Source organism: Aulostomus chinensis, chromosome 4 (genome assembly GCF_037954235.1).
Source record: "Aulostomus chinensis isolate RoL2024-O1b breed Wild chromosome 4, RoL_Achi_v1.0, whole genome shotgun sequence".
Classification (NCBI taxonomy): Eukaryota; Metazoa; Chordata; class Actinopteri; order Syngnathiformes; family Aulostomidae; genus Aulostomus; species Aulostomus chinensis.
The window spans coordinates 31730298-31739111 of record NC_141323.1 but is presented as its reverse complement, the minus strand read 5'-3'; the positions used below and the strand labels follow the sequence as shown (position 1 = coordinate 31739111).

The following is an 8814-nucleotide window of genomic DNA, read 5'->3' as shown; positions in this document are numbered from 1 at the left end:
GACTTCCCTTTTTTGTCCATTTTATTTCTCTTATCTTTAGTCTCTGATTATCCGCGTCCTCGACCCCTTTCTGCTGCTAATATCACGTTAAAGAGCTATTTTTACATAAGTTTTCTCTCGGAGCAATTCTCCCTCGTGTCTTCTACATCATGGCGTCACCGGAAGTCCCTTCACATAATTTTCATTCAGAAACAATAGAATTGTCAAAAACCACAACAGTTTTCAGCTTGCTGGTAAACAACACACACACACACACACACACACAAATAGTTTGTGTTTGTGAGAAGATAAAAAAAATCTACTGTGCTTTGATGAAGATAAATTGTTGAATATCAGTCCTCTACTCATGCTCATGGGAGTGTAGTTGTTGTGGCCGAGTGGTTAAGGCGATGGACTAGAAATCCATTGGGGTCTCCCCGCGCAGGTTCGAGTCCTGCCAACAACGTTAAACTGCTGTTCCAGGGGAGACAACATCTGCTCCTACTGTAGGTCCATGTGTCAAAGGTTTTCTTTCAAGGGCTGTAGCAGCTGATGATGAGGGAGAGAGAGAGGATTGGTAGCATGTTGTCTTGTCTCAACCATTCTGGTGTTGACCAAAATCTTTGTTGATACTCCAGTGGTGGTGAAGTTGATGGAAATGTTCCAAGTGGGATGGTTCCATGTTCAACCAGTTTCATCTGGAACTGAGGTGGAGCTTTGGGTTACGTAGGAATTGGTTTGGTTTAGTCCCTGGGAATGTCAGTTGGTGTGTGTGTGTGTGTGTGTGTGTGTGTGTGTGTGTGTGTGTGTGTGTTTACATGCAGACTTTCCCTTGTGACAGCTGATTTGGTTTGGAATCCATCTTAGGACATTTTGAGAAATTCTAGCATGTAGTTGTAGTTACTTTGATTTACAACACTGGAAAAAAAATCCCCTCCCCTCCAAAAACCCTCCTCTTCAACTTTGTACCCAAGTTCTACAATTCTACAATTCTACAATTTCATTTAGCAGACGCTTTTGTCCAAAGTGACGTACAACACAAGTAAGAATTTAGACTTAATTAAGGAAAAGTCCATAGGAAGTGCAAAAGTGCTTCAGTTGTGATTTGGTCACAGGTACCGCCATCTAGTGGCAGAAGAAGTGTCGCCCCCCCCTCCCTTTTTTTTTTCTTTTTTTTGACAGACATACAACATCACACAACACAGTTAGTGCTACATAATCACTAAGTGCTGGGTCTTGGACCCTCTTACTTATTCTACCCCACAGCACAAAGAGGAGAAGAGTCAGGTCAAGTGCCTCGGTGCTCTCTGAACAATTGAGTCTTCAATTGTCTCTTAAAAGTAGAAAGGGACTCAGTAGAACACACAGAGTTCGGTAGTTTGTTCCACCATTTGGGAACAACAGAAGAGAAGAGTCTGGCTAGAGATTTGGAGCAGCGCTGGGCTGGAAGCACCAGGCGTGCTGCTGCATTCTGGATCATCTGCAGAGGCTTGAATGAGCATGCAGGGAGGCCTCCCAGAAGAGAGTTGCAAGTTGTCTCCTCATCAGGCACCACAGGATCCAGTAGGTTCAGTTAAAACAAGTCATTAGAGATTTAAAAAAAAATGTCCATCAAACACAAAATAAGGCTTCAAATAGGTTTCCAATTTTATTTCATGTTGACACATTTTGTCCATTTGACATCAGGACTGCTCCCAGATCGTCTCCATGACCTCATCCCAGCACCAAAGACTTTGCTGTGACACAACAGCAGACAGCAACAAGGACTGCTGCAGTGGACTTGGTAATTGGATGCACTGAAGTCATCCATTCATGTCAGTGATGTCACTTGGCAGGACTGTCATTGCCGTCACTTTCTAGAAAAGAATCCAGACTCCACACGTGGCTCCCATGATAACTGATGGACCTCTGGTTGGAGGCTGGATGATGATGTTTGGTCTGGGGGGGGTTAAGATGGTGGGGGCTGTTTCAGTTCTAGTGCTGAAGGCTTTCACCATGACAGTCAGACTCTCATCTGTCCTTCATGTTCCCTCAAATGTGCAGTGTGGACCTCACACTCTGAAATTAGCCTGAAAACTCTTCATGAAAAGCAGGAGACTCAGAGTCTCTGTGGCTCAATCGGTCAGTGCGCTTAGTTAGTCTTGGTTTTCAGAAATCATACAGCATACAAATAATAGCAGGTTGAAACACATTTATTTAAAAGAATTTAACATGGTCACACACACACACACACACACACACACACACACAGAGCCTGTCTTTGGTATAAAATGGTCTGTCACGTTCTCTCACGTTGCACAACAACAAAACAAACAAAGACGGCCATGTCCAGTGTGGTCCTGGATATGACGACTGGACTGCAGGGTCCCAGTATCACTGTGACAATTCTTTTACTAGCTATGACCTTGGACAAGAACTTCTCAGGAGGAAACTTATCATGGTGGCACAGTGAAGAAAACTGGACCTGAGCTGCCTGCTGAAATCTTGCAGGTGAAGGACAGAGCTCCACCTCTTTGACAGACACCACCACTGTTGGCTCATGTTGTCAGTTTTTGACACACACGCATCTAAACACACACACACACACACGCATCTAAACACACACACACACACACACACATGCATGTTCTTGCACACAGAGACTTTTCCTCTGTTTTTGTTTTTTACTGGTTTTGAACCAGTAGTTGGTTTCTGTTGGTTTGATTTGCTTGACTGGTTGTTGTTTGTTTGACCTTGCAAATCCATATTTTGGGTTCTGGCTTGTTCTGCTTTTCATTTTGTGTTTGTTTTCATGTGAAAGAGGCATAATTAAGACAAAAGACACTGTTAGAACAGAAAGATCCAGAAAACCCACCAACCAGAGGTTTGTCTGGTACAGATGTGGAATTATTGGCTCTCACAATGTTGAGGCAACTGGGAAGAAGACAAACAAAAGAGGCTTGTGTGATTCAGACATTCATCAAAAATGGTCCTGTCGAACTGTTCAATGTGTCATGACTTCAGAAGCTCAAATCCTCTCTAAGTTCTAGTGAGAGTGGAAGAGATTATAAAATGAGAGAAGCAGGGCCCTCCCTCAGAGCTGAAACAGCTCAGTTGGGAGAGCGTTAGACTGAAGATCTAAAGGTCCCTGGTCCGATCCCAGGTTTCAGCAGAGGAACAGCATTGACTTTACTTTCCAGTGGAGGAACTGCAGACATGAAGGAAACGAACATCTTGTCCTGTGCATTCTTATGACATTCAAGACATTTTTGGAGCCTCTTGTTGGATTTTGCCACAGAGAATCAGAGCCAATCAAAAGCATGGTGGACTTTAACATGGAGGATTGAACAAGTCAAGAAAGCAGCAGTTTGACCTTCACAGGTGTTTCTTTTCCTGTCTAAATGCTGTAGAAAGAGCCTGAGTAGCTCAGACGGTAGAGCATCAGACTTTTAATCTGAGGGTCCAGGGTTCAAGTCCCTGTTCAGGTGCTGTGGATGTTCCAGTGTTTGACAACATGGTACTGGATGAAGTTTAGTGTTGAACAAACTGTCATCATCAAAAGTAGAAGTGTTCTTGTCTTGCCACTGTGCGACTGTTGCTAGAAAAGTGACCAATAATAATTTCATGTGGCATGCAATTAACAAAACACCCACATTAATGGTTGCAGGGGGGGCTGGAGCCTATCCCAGCATCTACGGGCGAGAGGCAGGGTTCACCTATGAGCTCTGTCAGGTATGAAGGAACCTGACTGTTGAGGACGTCAGACCTGCAAAGACACAAACACACCCACCAACAGGACCCTGCACACACAACGCTGCATAGGACCCAGGCCTGGGGCCGTCACCAGTGTTCCCATAGAAACCACCAGCGTAGTCCAACATTGGGAACATGAACTGTGTTATAATACTTTTCCAGACTTCTCATGGAAAAAGTCAACAGAACGACAAAAGTCATTTTAGCCAACCAGATATTTGCTTGGACACTGAGTTCATGTGAAATTTAAATGACAGCTGAGAATCACGCCAGAGGTCTGGATATTCAAAGTCTTCAACTTTTGCTTTTGTTGTTCCATCAAGAAAGCCAATGAGCCAGTTAGTTGACAACCAAGAATCAGGTCAAACGGAAAACAACATACGATATGAGGTTTTACTTGTTTCTTGATGGGCAGCCAAGAATATTTTCAGCATTGGATCATTAAAGTCTGTTTCATTTCTGATGTCGTGTTCTAAAATAATTGCTCACCGAAGAAGATTCTAAAAAGTCCGACTTTCTCAGTGATATTCTCTTCTCAGGCTTTCAAATCTTTTAAATTTCCATTTTCCACAAGTGAGTAGAAAGTTGTTACTCTCTTTGAATCCAGGATTTAAATCTAGGGTTCATTTCATGAGGCTTGAACCCTGGATTAAAAGCACATCATTAAATGACTTGTAGTGATATTCTCCTGTTAACATTCCAAATTATTCATTGAGATTTGGACATTACGGAAACATTTTTCCAGATTTTGATGGGCCAGTACAGCAGGAACTGGGGCTCATTCATGGTGTGGTTTAAATTTGAGCCTGGGTTTCTTCCCCTGCAAGATAAATCTGGAAAGCATTTTGTTCAATTCAGAAACGGTTTTGAAGGCAATTTCTCCAGTTGGTCCTGGAACTAGAAAGAGATCTTGTGGTAGGACATTTGTTTTTACTCTATCAACCCTGTGACTCAGACTCAGAAAGGAAATGGAGTTCCATCTTCTTCTATCATCTTCAAGGAGTTCTGGCCCCAATCCAGGTGGAGGTTTTCCTCCATGTGTTCTGGAGGTGAGTGATTAGAATGGAGAATTGATATCCAGCAAAGCTTCCAGTGTTTCAAAGAGTTTTATTAATGCAGGTCCTGTGTTAGGGGGCTCACTTCAATATGTTAAAACATCATCAGCGTCCAGCGCCACCTTGTGTTCTTCTCCATTTATGTAGACACCTTGAATATTTGTGGTCTCTCTCAACCACTGTACGAGGGGCTCGATATGAAGAGCTGGAAGCAGCAGGAACTGGGGGGTCATGTCTCATGGTCTCTCTTATTTTGATATCCCATTTGTGTCCTGTTCTTCCTGTTTTAGTTTGATGTCGAACCTCCCCTCTCATTTTCAGGTTACTTCACTTCCCCTTGTCTTCTGTTTGCCTGAGTCTCTCGGTGCATCCGAATAGACGTCAGGACTCTGAGAGGGAACAACCTCAGCAGAGACTCCTCTATTTCGAGGAAAGGAGAGCTTAGAGAACACTTTTTTGACATCATTCAACATCCTGAGGGACGATCGTTTACAAAGTTCGATTCAATATAGGACACATAAAATCACACCACATGAAGCAGGCTAATGAATAATAAATCAAATATAAAAATGCTTCATTTTAAGATATAAAATATCTTGTGAATATCTGGAGCTTAATTCCAGCAGCAGACCTCCTCAGGTGATGGAATTTATATTTGACATGTTTACCATTAAATGAGACACATTTGCAGTCCATTGAAATCTACTTGTGTTCATGGTGAGTTGATTTCAAAACATGAGCTGACAGAATCTACGTTTAGGTAGGAACCACCATATCCAGGGGTCTGGACCTTTTAGTAGTCAGAGCCATCAAAGTAGCAGACTAAGCTAGCAGATATTAGCATTGAGAAGAGACTGATACCTGGAGCCTACTTTTGGGTCTGGTCAAGTGATAACAAAATAATATGACATCATTGTCAGACTGACGCCTGCTCAACACTGACCAAACACCGCCCTATTGCATTGTGGGAAAATTCTGCTTGGTTTGTGTCCATCAATACACACAAGAAATTTGTCTCATGCTGCCGTGACCCGGAGTCGAACCGGGGTTGCTGCGGCCACAACACAGAGTATTAACCACTATACGATCAGGGCCTCCTCAACACCAGATTGAGCTTCCATGTCTTTGTCTCAGATGAGATCAAAGAAAGAATTCTAAAATCAAACACAAAACTCTGAGATCAAAGGTTGATGTTCCCCAAGGTTCAATTTTAGCTCAGACCCTCTTCAAGGTGGAACCAGCAGAGGAGCTCAGTAGAGACAACTGGACAGCAGCAGGACAGAACAGAGGCTCTCCACAATGGCAGGAGACAGGAAACAGGTTTGGACCATCTGGGCTTCTGTCTACTTTGATGGTTTTTAAAACATTGAAGGAAATTGTAAAAATCAACATTGTGTTTAAATCATGATTTCTAGTTGAGTGCGTTTGCTCATCTGTTCCAGAAGCTTCTTCTAGAGTTGACGCTGGATGAGTGGAGGGACCTTTTTGATCATCAGGACTGGTTTTTGATGGCCTGATGGTGCATCGGGGTCATCATGGTCCTCCACCATCTGCAGGGGTTCCAGGACTGTTGTGGTGTTTGTGGGAACTGCAGGGAGAAGCTGAGAACTGGAGAGGAAGTCCTGGACACCAGCAGACCTCTCAACACCTGCAGCATTTTTTCAGCTCCACCAAACCCAACATTCACTGCCTCCTCATCATCTGGGCATCAAAAGCAGCTCAGACCTGCTGCAGCTCAGCAGACCTCAGCCATTTTTAGGATGTCTCAATGATTCTCCTTCACATGATTTTCATTCAGAAACAATAGAATTGTCAAATACCACAACAGTTTTCAGCTTGCTGGTCAACAGTATTTCAACTTCCATTCCACTGTGTAATGGCAGTGACTGATGTGTACTATATGCAGTACTAATCAAGTACAGCCCTGACTGATACTTTATCTCCAATGCTAGGAAGGATAAGAATGTTGAAATGGACCAAGCAGGAATAGAATCTCAAGTCATGTCTACTTTACTGAGCAGCACTCAGTTAATTTCAGGAAACACAAGACATTTTGACCACATGTCAATGAAGTAGTCAGCAAAATAAATATGACACTAAACAGTAGTTGAGGGAGAGCAGAGCTGGAAATAAGACATTACTGGGAGGGGAATAAATCTGAAACATGCAGAACCAGAACACAGCCACAGCTTTCTGTCATTTTCTGTCTCAAATACTTCACAAGTTTCAACTTGGTCCAAAACCTGCTCACCTCTCTGGGTGTCAAGTGTGTCTGCACCGTCTGACCAAACTGCATCAATTGTATGAGTCTTATTTCCTGCAGATCAACTCTGGGCAGTGTTGATTGCAAGAAGAAAAAAAAGTGGAAAAAATAATGGAGTCTTTGCCAGAAGTTCCTTCTGGCTCAGGCCCTAAAAAGTGCTGTCAAGTAATGTTAGAAACAAGCTCTTTTGTTCTCCTGCTGTCACTGTCAAGTGCCAGCTTAACATGTGAGAGGTAGCAGGATCCATGCATGTGTTCATGTTTACAGCAGACAAGGAGGAAACCTTGGAGGATTTCAGGGACTTTTAGCAGTGGTTCACACTTCAGGTGTGAAAGCTTCTCAGTATAAAGTTTTAAGTGCGCAAGCCAGGAGTTGAACCTAGAATCTTCTGACAGTAGTCAGTCATGCTATCCATTGCACCACCAACCCTGTGAAAACCTCTTCATGTTCATGTGTACTTGATTTTAAAGGAAATCCAAACGATCTGGTGGCATTTTCAGGGGACACAATGGTGCAGTGGTCAGCACTGTGGCCTCACAGCAAGAAGGTTCCAGATTCGAGCCCCAGCTGTGTGGAGTCTGCATGTTCTCCCTGTGTCTGTGTGGGTTCTCTCTGGTACTCCAGCTTCCTCCCACAGTCCAAAGACATCAAGAGGGGACGAGGCTGATTGATACTCTAAATTGACTGTAGGTGTGGCTGTGAGTGTGAATGGTTGTCTGTCTCTATGTGTTGGCCCTGTGACAGACTGGTGACACATCCAGGATGAACCCCGCCTCTTGTCCAAAGGCTGCTTGGATAGGCTCCACCCCCACACACAAACCTTGACATATAATCAGTGGAGAAAAGGAAATTAATCTACACTCATGACTTCATCTGTTTTGAGAACTGAACTGGATATAAACTCTGAGAATTCAGAGTAAGGACCAGGAGGATGGGACACAATAATAGACAGGAGTAAATGTGGAGTCTGGGTTCTTTTCTAGAATGTGATGGCAATGACAGTCCTGCCAAGTGACATCACTGACATGAATGGATGACTTCAGTCACATGACTGGATGACTTCAGTCACATGACTGGATGACTTCAGTCACCTGACTGGATGACAGTGTAGATGCCAATGTAGAGGTTGGGGAAATAGTCTCTGAGAATCCAGCTTGAACCAACGCCCTCCTTGTTCTTCAAAAACCCAAACAGCGACCATCAGTCTCCCTTCAATCCTGTACTTGGGTTCAATGTTGCTGTTCCATTTAGCAGCAGTAGGTGTCGCTGTGATACCAGGTTCAGTTCAAGAGTCCCAACTCCAGCTCATGTTGGTGACCTCAGTGGCAGGGTAAAATGGCGCTTCAGTGGATCATGTGGATCAACTCATGTCTGTCCTCACTGCTCCACAGGTCTGTCAAATGTTCTGTAAAATAGTTTGAGCCACAGCAGAGATGCTAGATTAGGAGTTGATGGGAGTTGTTGCAGATACCAGTGTCCAAAGTCCAGCTTGAACCCAGTTTGTGCCACTTATTTGTCAAGCTAGCAGAGATTCTTTTCACTGCCAAGCTAAAGTGACTTCTGTCAACAAAGGTAAACATACAAAAGGATATTTCTACTGTCAGTTCAAGATTTTTATCAAACTCCTTTTTCATAGCTTCAACCTTCCTCTTGTGTTAGCTTTCTGTTCCCATCTCTTATGTGAACAGGTCAGTTTTGACCCACGTCTTCAATCAGCTGTCAAATAAACTAAAAACAATTTTCTATCATCCAAGTTGTTTCCCATCTCTTGGTTTCCTTGTTAGG

The 8814-nt window shown here is 43.4% G+C and overlaps 2 non-coding genes across 2 annotated transcripts; both read left to right on the top strand.

The window, feature by feature from the left end:
• Nucleotides 1-363: 363 nt before the first annotated feature.
• Nucleotides 364-445, top strand: trnas-aga (transfer RNA serine (anticodon AGA)). Its single transcript has one exon. It is a non-coding gene; the product is annotated as a tRNA-Ser (tRNA).
• A 2928-nt stretch (nucleotides 446-3373) lies between these two features.
• Nucleotides 3374-3446, top strand: trnak-uuu (transfer RNA lysine (anticodon UUU)). The gene has a single exon. It is a non-coding gene; the product is annotated as a tRNA-Lys (tRNA).
• Nucleotides 3447-8814: the final 5368 nt, after the last annotated feature.